Source organism: Lissotriton helveticus, chromosome 6, assembly GCF_964261635.1.
Source record: "Lissotriton helveticus chromosome 6, aLisHel1.1, whole genome shotgun sequence".
Classification (NCBI taxonomy): Eukaryota; Metazoa; Chordata; class Amphibia; order Caudata; family Salamandridae; genus Lissotriton; species Lissotriton helveticus.
Window position 1 is genome coordinate 801,859,645 of NC_136067.1, and position 16,516 is coordinate 801,876,160.

At 43.6% G+C, this 16,516-nt stretch overlaps 1 protein-coding gene across 1 annotated transcript in view; it reads right to left on the reverse strand.

Moving 5' to 3' along the window:
- The window catches only part of GRIK2 (glutamate ionotropic receptor kainate type subunit 2), a 1,557,632-nt gene that overhangs the window by 123,791 nt on the left and 1,417,325 nt on the right, over positions 1-16,516 (reverse strand). The window lies entirely within an intron of this gene.

Below are 16,516 nucleotides of genomic sequence, written 5' to 3' on the forward strand. Positions count from 1 at the left end.
GTCATGCCAGAAACCGGTCCCGGAAGCTTGTTTCCTTTCCAGTGAAGAATTGGCTTGGTAGTTTGGTCTGCCCTGTTCCCATGATGCACTGGGCCAGGGACAGACTCATTTGCGTATAGCCAGGTTCTGAACTGGGATGGTGCAGTGAGCTAAAAAACGGTGATGGATCAAGCCCTGATCTGTTGACGGGGTAGGAGTGTTCTGATTAACTCAGATACTCTGTCCATCACCACCCCCTTTTTGTAATTATTTTGGCCACCATGAGTGTGGAAGGGTATGCTCAGACATGAGTCCCTTGCTCATTGCACCATCAGGATTCAAGCAAGCCGGGCCGAAGACGGCTGTAATGCCAGAAACCGGTCCCCGGAAGCTTGTTTCCTTTCCAGTGAAGAATTGGCTTGGTAGTTTGGTCTGCCCTGTTCCCATGATGCACTGGGCCAGGGACAGACTAATTTGCATATAGCCAGGTTCTGAACTGGGATGGTGCAGTGAGCTAAAAAACGGTGATGGATCAAGCCCTGATCTGTTGACGGGGTAGGAGTGTTATGATTAACTCAGATACTCTGTCCATCACCACCCCCTTTTTGTAATTATTTTGGCCACCATGAGTGTGGAAGGGTATGCTCAGACATGAGTCCCTTGCTCATTGCACCATCAGGATTCAAGCAAGCCGGGCCGAAGACGGCTGTAATGCCAGAAACCGGTCCCCGGAAGCTTGTTTCCTTTCCAGTGAAGAATTGGCTTGGTAGTTTGGTCTGCCCTGTTCCCATGATGCACTGGGCCAGGGACAGACTAATTTGCATATAGCCAGGTTCTGAACTGGGATGGTGCAGTGAGCTAAAAAACGGTGATGGGTCAAGCCCTGATCTGTTGACGGGGTAGGAGTGTTCTGATTAACTCAGATACTCTGTCCATCACCACCCCCTTTTTGTAATTATTTTGGCCACCATGAGTGTGGAAGGGTATGCTCAGACATGAGTCCCTTGCTCATTGCACCATCAGGATTCAAGCAAGCCGGGCCGAAGACGGCTGTAATGCCAGAAACCGGTCGCCGGAAGCTTGTTTCCTTTCCAGTGAAGAATTGGCTTGGTAGTTTGGTCTGCCCTGTTCCCATGATGCACTGGGCCAGGGACAGGCTAATTTGCATATAGCCAGGTTCTGAACTGGGATGGGGCAGTGAGCTAAAAAACGGTGATGGATCAAGCCCTGATCTGTTGAAGGGGTAGGAGTGTTCTGATTAACTCAGATACTCTGTCCATCACCACCCCCTTTTTGTAATTATTTTTGCCACCATGAGTGTGGAAGGGTATGCTCAGACATGAGTCCCTTGCTCATTGCACCATCAGGATTCAAGCAAGCCGGGCCGAAGACGGCTGTAATGCCAGAAACCGGTCCCCGGAAGCTTGTTTCCTTTCCAGTGAAGAATTGGCTTGGTAGTTTGGTCTGCCCTGTTCCCATGATGCACTGGGCCAGGGACAGACTAATTTGCATATAGCCAGGTTCTGAACTGGGATGGTGCAGTGAGCTAAAAAAAGGTGATGGATCAAGCCCTGATCTGTTGACGGGGTAGGAGTGTTCTGATTAACTCAGATACTCTGTCCATCACCACCCCCTTTTTGTAATTATTCAGAGTCCTAAAGCCAACAAAAAGAAGATCAGAAAAATAGGTGGAGGAAGGCAAATGTTTGTGGATAACCGTGCAGAAAGGGCCATGGTCAACAATAATAAAAAACTGCCAAAGTCCAGGGTTCACCAACACTTCGGTTAGCTTGGTCATATTTGATGCAATAAAGATATAAAACCCTTCACAAGTATACACAAAGTGGGACAAGATAAGTGGCACTCACTGTGATATAGACTAAAAGCAAGTGCACCCTACATCTGAGTGAACTGTGACACGATGCTGGATCAAGAATAGATTCTCCTTTACATTAGTAGTGCCTTTATCATAGTATTGTATGAAAAAATCTTCAATTTATAGCATTATGCGACTAGAAATCCATCTTCCAACACAAACCCAAACATTTAAAAATAGGGAATTTGATTGGGTTTTGTCAAGTCAACGAAGCTTTATTTCGATATATAATATCTTAAAAGCATTTTTACAATTAAAAACACATTTCATAATAAATATGGTTAAAAAAAAGAATTACATTAACAATCATTATTACAATGAGATAGTAAAAATGGATTAAACTATAACAGCTTTGATAAAGGCTTAAAAATTGATAACCATACAGATTCATCTTAAAGCTTTCGATCTTATCAACCAAGCCCAACTTAAATATTTTGCCACCCCACAAGCTAAGGTTGTATTTGCATCTGCTTGGAGGATTCTGAGAGCAGTAGAATGATTCCTGATCTCAAGCTGTCGGCAAACAGGTTTTAACCACTTCAGTCTGGGTTTAGTGTAAGCCGGACATACAAAGAAAAGGTGTGGAATATTTTCAACTACACCTACACAGTGTGGGCAATCAGCAGATGTTTGGTGGGGAGGCTTCCATTTACTTGTACGTTCATGAACAGGAAGAGTTCCCATTCTAAACTGAATAAAGAGGGCCCTGTCTCTGGGCTTCTGAATGAAATCTAGGTAGGGCTCGAGACGGGGCACCAGCTTCTGCTGGCGGAACTCGTCAGTCAGTCTACCTAGATTGGGATCTCTATGCTCCTGGTTATCGATCCATGCCCAGAATATTCTCTTGATTTCTGCTTTGGACAACGAGACCCCTGACTCCCATGCAGTATTAAGACCAGTGGCCAAGAGGAGTCTTTTTACATTTACTAGCCAACCAATCTTATGGGATCCCTGGAGGTTCATTACTTCTCTTAGGCCGTCGGCATGTCTGGTTAACTCAGGGGTGCGCCATAGCCGAGCTCAATAAAGGAGGGGGCGCAAGGTAATTAAATCCTTAATTGAGAGACAACCCAAGTCACTCAGAAGTGGCTTAGTGGGGGTTCCCCTGGGAAGCGAGACAAGCTCTCTGAAGAACTTATTTTCTGCTCTGACAAGCACGTCTACGCTACCGAAGCCCCAAAGTTCGGCTCCATATAATGCACAGCCCACGGCCTTTGCAGCGTAGATCTCCAAGGCAGGGGCAATAGGCCTAGAGGTTGAGGCGCAGTGTTCCCTCCCTATCACCCCCACAACCCGCTTATGACTTAAAGCCATTTTTTCAATGTGTGGCTGCCATTTCAATTTATCTGAGATTCTAATCCCCAGATAGTCAAAAACGTTGACGTACTCTAGGGGTGCTCCATCAAGTACAAGGGTGGATTTAGCCAACCTACTAGGATTAAAATAAAGGAGCTTCGTTTTAGAGGTGTTAATTACTAAGCCCCTCAGTTTACAAAAGAGGCAAAACCGATCTAGTAACTTCTGTAAACCCGCTGGGGTTTTCGATACCAGCAGTGTATCGACCGCAAAAAGTAAAGCGGAGACTTTGTTACCCGCTAAAACAGGAGCATTGGCATTAATTTCCGATAGAAAGGAAACAACCCCGTTCACAAATAACGTGAATAGGGTTGGAGCCAATACGCATCCCTGGCGGACGCCTCTATTCACGGGAATTTTATCTAGTTTTTGTTCCTGGGTGCTCCATCTGATACGGGCATAGTTACCATCGTGCATGCAGACCAGGAGGTTCAAGATGGGCTGGGGGAACCCCTTCTCCTGCAAAACCAACCATAGGCGGTCTCGGGGAACCAGGTCAAAGGCGGTCTTCAAATCAATAAATGCAAGATAAAGACCGCCCTTGCCAATGGTTACAGCCTTCCAGTGTAGAAGTACCAGCCTGATGGCCTGGTCTATTGTACTTGTGCATGCCCTAAACCCTGCCTGAAATTGCAAAATGATATTATTCTCCTCAGCCCATGAAAGGATCCTCTCCAGGAGGACCCTGCCAATCACCTTCTGACCGGCATCAATAAGGCTTATTGGACGATAATTGGCAGAGTCCCCCCTGGACCCTTTCTTATAGATAGGGATTACTTCTGCCCCTTTCCAGGAGTTTGGGACTGGAGATCCTTCGAGTAGAGCATTAATCAGGAATACAAAATATGTGGCCCATTGCTCGGCATTAGCTCGAAATAAATCAGCCGGTATACCATCTTGTCCCGGAGCCTTAGCTATTACGATTTTATTTATAGCCGCCACCACCTCATTTTTCCCTATGGGGTCAAAGGAGCCCAAGGGGATCGAAGTAGATACCATGAGGCAACTTGAGGACCCGCATCTCTCCATCATCTCATCTCCTGCATAGAGTCTCCTAAAATGATCAAACCACTCCCCATCAGTGATATGATTAGGGATTTGGTCCCGGTCACGACCATTGGATCTTCTTACCAAGGCCCAAAAGAGCTCGCCATTCTTAGACTGGTTCGCTGTCTTTAGGCTACTCCAATTTGATTCCTCCCATGCCCTTTTCGCCTCTATAATGGCTCGTCTATACTGTAGTCTCGCCAAACGTACCTCAACGGTATTGTGGGTTTTGATGGCAAGTATCAATGTGGTCTTTTTCCTCCCACAATCCTTGTTAAACCACTTCTCTGTTGGCTTACTGCTCGTGGAGCGCTTTTTAAGGGGCGGGGCCTCCTGAAAGAGAGAACCCATCAGGTCAATTGTTTCAACATAGATTGCCTCCACCACTGGGGGCCCCACCTCGTTCATACAGGCTACAGAAAGCTTAGCAGTCTGATTTCTTAAGATCTCCCCTAAAGCTCTGGTTTTCTGTTCATTCAAAATTAATTTTTGCCATTTGAGAAACCTTTTACAGTTAGATGGTATAATTGCCTTTGTTGACATCCTAGATCTGATGCTAGGATAATGCTCCGTATTTTGCCACAGTTCCAACATGGAAAGGGATAGAAGGTTGTGATCACTATCAATAAATGGTATAACAGACATGTCACTCACATATTTCCATAACCTCTTGTCGACCAATATGTAATCAATTCTGCTCGGACATGAGACCCTATTATATGTATTTGCTCTCAAGAGATCAGAGGGCGTACGCCCATTAACTGCTCTTAATGCAAGTTCCAGCGTTAGGGCATTCAATTGATTGTGTTTTGGGAAAATCTCAATAAATATTCAATTCCTGAATTTGATGAGAACCTGGAAACCACTCTCATTGTTCACAGCCCAATGAAACTAGTGAAACATGCAGTAAACTCTCTCTCTTCTCAAATAATTTGATACAGCTTACATTCAGCTCATTCATTTAAGGCCCATCAATGTCCATTATTATGTGGCTTTGACCCCCGAAAGAAACCTACATCAGAATTCATACAGTTTTAAATATATGAGCAAATAATAACTCCAAATGGCTACCACTTTCCAGATTGAACATGTGTGGTAACATGCGGAGCACATACATTTTAAAAACCATAGGCTCCGGGTTAAACTGAAACAAGATTGGGAAACAACCAGGCATAATATAAACTTGTCATTCTCAAATGACCTTGTTTACTGACCAACACCAAGTCATTCTGCGACCTAGGAAAAACTCTAGAAAGATGTCGATGGAATCAGCTCCAAGCATGCTTAGATCAGCATGTCCTCTGCCATAATCAGAATTTTGACCAGCAAAGGGTGCAGAACCTGTACTTGCCAGGGTAAAGTATGACACTCTTATCTTTCAGCATTAATAAATTCACACAGTGACCTCTCAGCTCTGCACAACATTTTCAACCAACCATAAGACCCTGACTAAAAGACTGAACGAATCAACAAAGTCTGGGGGAATTAATTAATGATTATGATTTAGGAACAGCTGTAGAGTACATCAAGTTCGCATCCAATGACATAGATAATCAGTGATAATTGGATCTGCTTACTAAGGCAGCTGTTTCGAGAATGTACAAAAAAACCATACCAATAACATCAGAAGAAATTAGTATTCACAAATCTTAATGTCTGGAAAATTCGAAATACACATCAAAACATTCCCTTACCCATTTTGTATATGAAGAACTAATGACAGGCAGGAACCTTTTTATTGGACTGAACATTTAGTACATAAGCTCTGGTCAGAACTCAAACCCTATCCAAACACCCATTTCAGGAAGAACGATGATGCTAAATCTGTACGAAGTGGTAATTTTATATTCTCTGAGAACAAATAAAATATAGCATTTTCAGAATGGGATTAATTTTCTAGAAGTGAGATTAAAAATATCAATAAATAAATTACAGCAATCACAAATTGACCTAAATGGCAGGTGAAATCATCGGCAAGTGTTGACCTCACCGGCTGGGTAAGTCATGCAAAGTATTAAATGGGAACACCATGCCAATTAAAAAAAAAAGAAGATTTTGTTTGCACACAGCTCTTTAAAGCAAGTAAAGAAAGTAATGTAAGATAATTGTTGTGATATGATTGAAAATTGTTATGCCCATTATTTGAAATTGAATGGCTAAAATAGTCTGGTCAACTGAGGTCTACATTAAACCTAAAGCACTTTCTGTTCGAATAATGCTGGTAGTAAAATAAAAATAGTACAAGAATTTAAATCATCTTGAATACGGCCAAACACTCTACTTTTCACTATTTCAGCAAAATATCAATGACTTGGTGGCAATATCCGACTCCCAGCGTTTTTATCTATTAAATAATTTACAGGCATGCCCTAAAGCAAACAAATTAAAACCAATGAACAATCCGGTCTCAACCTGCAATGATTAACAGAGGATAATATATTTTGTTTTGTTATTCAGGGATCACATATATGCCAAAAACAGGTCCCTTTGCTAAAGCTTGTGATATAGATGATCTTTTCCAATAAGTTTTAGAATGGATAAATGGGTAAACCAACCAGCCTATATCACCTAATCATAGCTTTACAATCGAATGCTTGCTTGCAAAGGCCTAGCAAGAAACAAAAGAATAATAATAAAAAATGAATAAAGTAGCATTTTGTCTAGGCAACAAAGTCTAAAAGTACACATAAAAAGAAGAAAAATAATGATTATTACAACAACATAAATCATCAGATTTTAAGGTAATCTTAAATAGCACCATAAAAGAGGTGGTAACATAATGGTACTAATGAGGTGAAGCAACAAGCACTAGGTGAATGAAAGTTGTATCAAATATTGTTAAAAAAATAGGATAAGTGAACAATTAAGATCTGAAACTTCCAATGCCAAAAGCAGGGGTGATGCAGTTTAATCTACAGGTCACCTTACAACCAGAAGTGAGAAAATCCCGGGCACACTTTTTGGCCTGGGTGTATGTGGAACCAATGGAATCTGGGTGCTTGACTGCAAATGCCTAAAGAACCAAAGATTAGTGAATTTTGTTAACTTGATACTCAACATAGGACATCAGTTGTATTCATTTGTCTGGCGCCTTTTCATTTTTCCATATATTTTTGAAAAGGGAGGGTTGGGACATAGCAACAACAGTTCTAATTTTAAATACTCCAGATACAGTGAAACAGTGAATATATGGCTTAGACTATATATATATATATATATATATATATATACATATATATATATATATATATATATATATATATATATATATATATTGTATTTCTTTTTTTATAAAAACTTGCTAATCGTCTTTGTATATATTGTAAATATCAGGATCCCAAATATTTTTGAAATAGTATAGAAATATAGTGTCATTGTTTGCTTGACTATCATAAATTTGAAATAGCATCAGTGAAAGCTAAGGACCTACTATTAAAGATGAGCTTTCCAGGACTTGGTGTGGACAGATAACAATGGTAAATGGTTGAATATTCATTAATCATATTATAGTAAGTGTGCCTAGAGCACTAGAGGTTGAGTGGTTTAGATCGAAAATAATCTATCACAAACTATCAACTGTCAAATGTGCTTAGTAAGCAATATAGGCTCAAAGGTACTCTTGTTAGGCATCATATGGCCTGATTCCTAAACTGTGTCGCACACCTCATCTCAGTTCTCTAAAATATAAAAAAACTGAAAATATTGGTGGGTGTAAATCCTAAATCTTGTCTCACAGATTCCTGCAGCATTTACCCAGGTGGATCATCCCCTTTACAGACAATCTGTAAGACTGGATGCAGAGGAGGAGAAGAAATACACGTGGAAATCTATGATTTCAATAAAGCTTATGCTTTGATTTGTAGATGTGTGCCAATCACCAGAAAGTCTAAAAGCTAAGCAAGTCATAAAAGGAAACCTCCAATTTATATTTTTGATTTTATTTTAAATTTGTGTGAATCAGCCCATAACTGAGTACCTTTAGATGCAAGAGGTGCATTTTTAATAATGTGACTTATGAATAAAGCACCTACTTTCAGCAAGGGCTTTCTACCTGAGTAAGCCCAGCTAAAACATACAACTAACTGGGGACCTAGTCCCCTTCCGGTTGTGTATGCATAGATCCACCAAACTTACAGATGGTTTTGATGATCTTTGAACTTGTAATTTCACTGCCTAATACTACTTCCACAGCATTGACTGAACAAGGTAACATTGCTATCAATTCAGGCGTCAACTAGAAAAGATATGATATTTTCTAAAAACTATCTCTGAACATAGAAACGCTCAAGGTGCAACTACTTCTTGAACTCATCAGCCACTATTAACTGGCAAAATGTAGTGCCGTTCTGGTTGAATTAAGTAAGATGCATACATATCCACTATGAAGGTATACATTTTTCATGAACTTTGAAATTGGTAAAGATTATTCGTAACATAAAGCTAATTTGATATTATTATTCTGTGTTTCAACGAGCCTGGTCCTAAAGCCACATGTTCCATTTATAAGGAAGAGACAGCAAAATACAGCAGTTTCCAAGGTATTTCGAAATAATGACAGTAATCTCGATTCGTCAAATTGTGCTGGTAATGCATGCTTTAAATAAATACATGTATTCATGTGCATAACATCAAGGATTACAACTGTCCAAATCAATAAAAAACTGCCAATGTATCCTGAGAGTACAGCATGACTCCTGCTAAATTGAGTTGCCTCTGATTTCTCTGAAGAAGATTAAGGTGTCTATATTATAGCTTTGCATTTCTATTACATCCAAAATAAAAATAACTGCAGTGACCTTCCATGAGTGAAATGGTGTCCTGCCTCGGGCTTGAATTAGAACAAGAATAGCCAGCTGTTCAAAAAGATGACCACAATTAAACATATTGACGGCATGCACTAAGTTAAAAGGCTTAAAAGTGGAAGCAGGGTTGCTTTGCTGATGCTTGTTTTGAATCACAAATGCAGGAGTCAATGAACTCCCGTGACAGTCTTCTTAAAATTTAGAGGGCCATATTTACTAAACCCAAATAGGACTAGAGTACAAAAGAAGCGTTTTGCTCAAATGCAAATTCACAACAGGAACAAGATGGATGTGTGCTGAGTGACTCGCACTCAAATCTTGCTGCCAGACAATTTTGCTTTCAGAGTCTTGAAGCGATTGTGGCAGGCACAAACTCCAGTGTGTGCCTCATTCCAGTGGTATAATGAAACTTGTGGTGGCACCCCTATTACACCTAGTCAGGAGCCCTCAGGTGAGGGTCCTGCCACCTGTGCACTTTGCAGGAGGGGGCCCTCTGGAGCTCTGGTGCCCCCTGCACCGCGGAGGCTGCAGGGGACTAATGTCAAATCACTGCCTCATTCACAAAGACATGCAATAGAATGTCCACCTGGAAAACCTGCCGTTCAAAGATAGTAGCTCCAACCCCGTGAAGGATGCTGGAAGAACATTTCAATATAGAGATGTTCCCTTTCTACTTGCAGACTGCCACTGCTCTTGTAATAGATCAAGGGGGTAGATATTTTTAAGCTGCCACCCCTGACAAAGGAGACTCTTCCCTCCTCCATCTCTTCTTTACTCATCCCAAATATCCTCCTCCTACTATGATCTCTAAATAAACACTTTCTAGACCCTTCCCTCTTCTATCCCTCCACTATCAACTTGCACCCCTGAAACTAAAAAAAAATTGTGGTATTACGTCCACATCTTGGTTCGACTCAGACATCAATGATGAAAGGAGACATCTTAGAGCCACAGAAAGACGCTGGAGAATCATGCCCACTACCATTCACCGCAACCAACTCAGACAAGTCGTGAATAAATACAACAGTTATATCAAGAACAAAAAATCCATGTATTTCCGCTCCGCACTGGATAGCGCAAAAAACAGACCCAAGGAGCTATTTAATATCATCAGATGCCAAACCTCTAAACCTGATACGTCCCTAGGGCAGGCATCCAAAGAACTGTGTGACAACTTCGCCAACTTCTTCAATGATAAGATCTCCAAGATTAAGCGCTCTCTCGACATCAATTGCACCTCCCTTCCCTGTAGCAGCCCGGGTGGGGTGTTTGGGAGCGCTCCCTCTCCCATCACTAAACCCTGGTCACTCTTCCAGCCCATCCCAGAAGAAGAGATAGTCAAACTTATCTCCACCTCCAAACCTTCATCTCATGCCCTAGACCCTATACCTGCCCAACTCACCAAAAAGCTGAAACTCTCCCTAGCCCCACTCTGGTGCAGGATTATTAATAGCTCCCTAAAAACCGGAATTGTTCTGGATTATCTGAAAGTGGGACAAGTCACCCCACTGCTGGACAAACCAGACCTGGACATAAATGACTTAAACAACTTCAGACCCGTCTCCAACCTTCCTCTTCTCTCCAAAATCCTAAAAAAATGTGTACTCCAACAACTAACCCACCACCTGGACAACACCAACCTTTTCGACTCCCATCAATCGGGATTCAGGAAAGGTTGAAGCACTGAAACTGCGATCCTCAACATAATCGATGACATCCACAAATCATTGGACTCAGACCAACGCTGCCTCCTCATTCTCCTAGACCTATCGGCAGTATTCGACACAGTAGATCACAAACTTCTTCTCAAGGCTCTCGAAGCAAGGGCCGTTCTAGACGAGGTGGTCCTCAAATGGTTCTCCTCATTCCTTCACAACCGCTTATAGAGAATCAAAATCAAAAGCTTTGAGTCCGACCTCCACCCAGTCAACAGGGGAGTACCCCAAGGATCAGGGCTCTCCCCTCAACTCTTCAACATTTACATGGAACCCCTCACCACCCTACTCAGAAAAGCTAACATCCCTTTCCACCTATATGCTGACAATACTCAAATTTACTTGGAAATCTCCTCTGCCAAAGACATTAAAAGACTCAATGAAACACTAAGAGAAGTGCAACTTTGGCTGACAAGTAACCACTTAAAACTGAATCCGGACAAAACAGAACTACTCCTTATCTCGAACAAAGAAGAGAACCCACAAATGGTCGAGTGGTTAAAAGCTATCGATGTGCTCAATGGGAACCTCACCTGGCTGATTCTGTTAAATCTTTAGGCATTACGCTAGACTCAAAACTGGACATGACCAAACACATTAAGATCTCGGCGAAGAGAGCCTTCCTCAACCTGAAGCTACTAAACAAAATAAAATATTTTATTCTGCCCAAAGATCTTAAACAAGCCAGCCACGCATTGGTGCTGTCAAGATTGGACTATGGAAACGCAGTCATGTTATGTTATGTTATGTTATCTAAACTTCTATAGCGCACAGCTGCCCCAGCAAAGGGGCGTCCCGGCGCTTTTGATTGGCAGAAATAACAGAGCAAACACAGTACAAGGAATACCAACGGTAACAGCCCATTAGGGTCTAGGAGGGAATAGATGTGTTTTAATCGCCCTCCTAAACAAAAGCAGATGATCGATGGCGCAAATGTGGGCTGGTAATGAGTTCCAGAGCTTTGCCGCTTAATAGCAGAAGGAACGTCCTCCCGCTCTGCAGCGTTTAAAGCGTGGAACTAACGCCAAATTTTGGCCCATTGACCTCAAGGAACGGGAAGGGACATAGGGGGTTAGAAGGTGCTCAAGGATCTGAGGGGAGGACAGTTTAAGAATCTTGAAGGATAGACATAGAGTCTTAAATTCAATCCTTTGAGCCATGGGCAGCCAATGGAGTTTCCGGATGGATTACTTCGCTGAACAGAACCTAGGTAGGCGCACAAGGGCACTAGCCGCAGCATTCTGTACGCGCTGCATCCGGGTGACTTCCGCCTTATTGGCACCCAACAGGAGCGAGCTAGCATAATCAAGCCACGAAAGTATGGTGGCCTGAATTATCAGCTGTCTAGTGGGAGCATCAAAGAATTTCAGGATTGGCCTGATCCCACGTAGGATGCCAAAGCATGTGGCAGCAACTTTTTTGGTGTGTCCACAGAAACTGAGGGCGGGGTCTAGCCAGACACCCAGGTTTTTTACCTCAGTTACCGGGATGAGAGTTATACCCAGCTCCAGAGGCCACCACTGGTTACCTAAGAGGTTGCTATGCTTACCAACGATAAGAACCTCCGTTTTCTTAGCGTTGAGCTGTAGGCAGTTAGCTGTCATCCAGCCAGCCACTGCTGTCAGCCCATCCCTGAACCTGGAGGCCTCGAAGTCGGAGTCCCCACTAAGTGTAACCGCCAGCTGCGTGTCGTCAGCGTACGAGACCATAGTCAAGCCCCACTGCTTGCCGACCGCAGCCAGCAGCTGTACATGCAGATTAAACAATGTGGGGCTAAGTGCCGACCCTTGAGGCACTCCCTGCTCGATGGAATAGGGTTTGGACTCAAATGGAGGTGTAGCGACCCTAAATGATCGATCTGCGAGGAATGACCGAAACCATTCAAGGGCTAGGTCAGAAACACCTGCTTCTCCCAGCCGCTGCAGCAGTATCGTGTGCGAAACCGTGTCAAACGCGGCACTGAGATCGAGTAACACCAGTGCCGCCGTTTGACCGGAGTCGAGCACGGAACGCAGGTGTTCCGTCATAGCAAGGAGAGCAGTCTCGGTGCTATGACCTGCCCGAAATCCATTCTGGGAGGAATCCAGAATATTGTCAATCTGAAGGTGTTTAGTCAGAACGCCATTGGCATGGGCTTCAGCTACCTTCGCAGCCCATGGGAGAAGAGAGATCGGTCGATAGTTCTCCAGTTTATGAGGGTCCAAAGTGGATTTCTTCAAAATAGGGGTGACATAGGCTTGTTTCCACTTAGTTGGTACTGTCCCTGAAGAAAATGACAGATTAATGAGTTGGCGCACGGGGGGTAAACATAGTGCAGCCGACTCCCTAAACTGTGCGGGTCTAAGCGGGTCGGCGGGAGACCCGGATTTTACTTTGACCGCCAACCTATCGAGCTCTTCCTCCGAAATTTCGGGGAATAAGGATAGGATCATATTAGTACTGAGATTGGGCATCTGGTCCTCACTCGGGAAGTTGGTACTAGGAAAGGAGCGATAGATAGTATGTACTTTTTCCCAAAAAAAGGTGGCGAGATATTCACAATGGGACACTGAGCATATCTCAGCTGCTAGGGCTCATTTAGCAGTCAGATCTTTGAGAACTTTGAAGATCAATTTCGTGGGATTAGGACTGCGTGAATTCTTGGGAATAGTAGGTTGCACGTGCCCTACAGATGGCTCTATGGTAGAGGTTAACTTTGGCTAGGTATTGCGTTTTTTTCCCTGCATCATAAGTTTTATGCCAATCTTTTTCTGCTTGTTTGCCAGATTTTTCAAAAGCACTAAGGCATTGTCATACCATGGACTAGGTTCTAAAGAGCGGCATTTACTCCATGTGACAGGGATCAGGGAATCAAGTGCCCAAGATACCCATCCACAGAAAAGGTCATAACCAGACTGAACGTCATTGAAAGGGCCAAGCGGATGTTCGCCAAGCAACCGATGGAAATCCTGAAGCTTTAATTTCCTTCATGGGCGTTTAAGAACGACTCTATCTACGGTTTTAAGAAGAGAGTCTCTAATCGGGAAGAGTAGCTCCACCAGAGAATGGTCTGACCAGCCCACCGGAATCGGTGGCTGGATCTTCGCCATTGTCAAGTTAGTAAATATGGGGTCCAGAATATGTCCACCCACATGCGTGGGGTGGGTAACCACCTGACTTAACTGCAGCGCCTCTAAATCTGCATGTGTGCTGCTAATAACTGGGGTGTGACAAAGATCAAAATGGAGGTTGAGATCGCAAAGAATACTGAAGTTGGCAGATCCCATCGCAAGAGAGCTCACAATTTCTGGAAGAGCCTTCCTAAAAGAAATGTCAGTACCTGGGGGTCTATAAATCAGAAGCCCAGAGAGAGTGAAATGATGATTAACTGTGATACAAAAATGTGCACTCTCACAGCCATCCATAGCCAGTTTCTTCCAGACACACGGGTAGCAAGATTTAACTACCGCTGCGATACCCCCACCCCTAGAATTACGATTATGAGTATAGATAGAATATTCTGGAGGGAGTGCTAAGTTCAATTCAGCCGTGGCCTCATCATGAAGCCAAGTTTCTGTCATGAAAAAGATATCTGGAGCCTCCTCCAAGATAAGATCATGAATTTCAGAGTGATGTTTGACTAGCAATCTAACATTAAGATGCCAAATTTTAAGATCCCGATGAACCGAGGGCTCGATGGCAGAAGATTCAATGGGAGGGGGCTCAATAAGAGCTCTAATAGGGGTTGGGGATTTAAGTGAAAAGTTACCGCACAGACACTGACAAGGGCCACATAGGGGATAGAGAGAGGAATACTCACAATGCAGGGATAGCTGCCAGATACTTAGTAGCTCATCCCTGGTATAAATACCTCCATCCGGCTTGCAATACACAGTATCCCTGGCGCGAAGCGCAGATTTAGCGCGGATGGGCGCAGACGAGCAGGACTCTGGCACGACTCCGGCACAGATCCGGCACGCCCGCTGAACACGTCCGCTGCGCGGGGGCATGACCGTCCCCGTTTATGCGCAGCTAGAGCGCGTCACAGCGCTCGCCCACACCCAATATGGCCGCTGTCTATTAATCGTCTACCCCGGACCGGACTCTCAGCGTCGGTACTCGGCTGAGAGTGGCCAGGCAGCGAGGCGGGGGGGAAGGTCCCTACGAGGTCTCTGCAAGTGTGTCCTGGTTAAAAGCTTTTTAAATCAAGCCGCAAATTAAGTAACATGAACGTTAAAAAATATTCAAGAGCAAAGTGATAGAGAGACCTCCCGGCATCCGCCTCAGGAGGGAGAAGAGCGCACAGCCACAGTCCTTTCTGGAATAGCTAAAACACATCTTGCTCCTCTGAAAACAACTCTCAATGCGGCTGCCAGATGGTCACTGGAATAAAGAAATTTGATCACATCTCTCCAGCACTCAGAGAAGTGGCTACCAATAGAATTGCGGGCGAAGTTCAGAACAGCCTGCCTCACCCACAAAGCCCTTCACACAGGCAAAGCCGAATATCTGGCGGCCAAACTTAAAAAAGCTGGCCACAACAGGAACCTCAAAAGCTCGAACACCCTACTTGTCACCCCGCTAAAATCACGAAAACAGAAAACCGCAGCCAGGTCCTATGCCAGAAACGCGCCCAAAATCTGGAACTCTATTCCCCCTCACATCAGAACTATTCCTTCATTCGCTAAATTCAAAAGTCAGTTCAAAACCCTTTTCCTCGATCGATCCCTAGTGAACAGATAGGAGCTGCTGGAGTCTTGAGATTGACAACTTACCCCTCTCGGATGCGGTGTTAACAAGACTTTGAAATGGAACTCTTCGTCATTGTCATTACTATTACTCTTATCTGGAGTGTCTTGCTTTATTGTATGATGTTCTGCTCTCTTTTGCTCTGCTCTGTAACTGATGTGAAGCGCTCCGATACCCTCCGGTCAGGCTAGCGCTATATAAAACTTCCTTTTCAATCCAACTAACAGACTCACATGTCCAGCACTCATATTAATTTCATATTTCCCTGCACTAATTCACAACTAATACTTTTTGGGATCCAGAGTAGGGTGCTACTCACCAAAAAGCACTTACGCACCTCGTATGGGGTATTAAGAGCCATATAAATGCAATTGCAATTACAATTACAATGTAGGCACATACAAGTACAGGTTCCTCCCCTAAGCGCTGTGACTATGTGGGTGGAGCCTGCTGATAACAGCAGCCCCACATCATTTTGCCTACATAGCTGTTATGTGTCAATGCATAAAGTGGTGTAAGACAAATAGATGCCCCCCGCAGAGTGTGTTGAGGGATCCCAAGAGTCTCCCGTAACTTATGGATATTCATTTGTCTTGGGCTGAATGGGGCCCCCGTAATGAGGGTTTGTGGCCCCCTTGGAGTGTCCTCTTCCCCCGGCTGCTGGGTTTTGTGTTACGCTTCAGAATACTTAACAGAAAAGTGGCTGAGAACCAAACACACAAAGATGACAGGCATACAAATATGAGTGCAACATTGGTGCTCCCTTTGCAACCCATTTAATGGCTGCAAGTCTTGCATCTGCAACAGGACCAGTAGTCACACATTTGCACAATTGCCTTTTTCCCCGGCAAATGTGATGCCTTAATCTCGTGCATGAGTGCAAAGCATTACATTTGTTCCCCCATTTTGTATATTGAAATAATATTTTCACTGAATCAATAATAAGAAAGTTGTCAACCAAATACCACTTCCCCCCAAAGAATAGAATATTGATTGAGTACATTGTCATCACA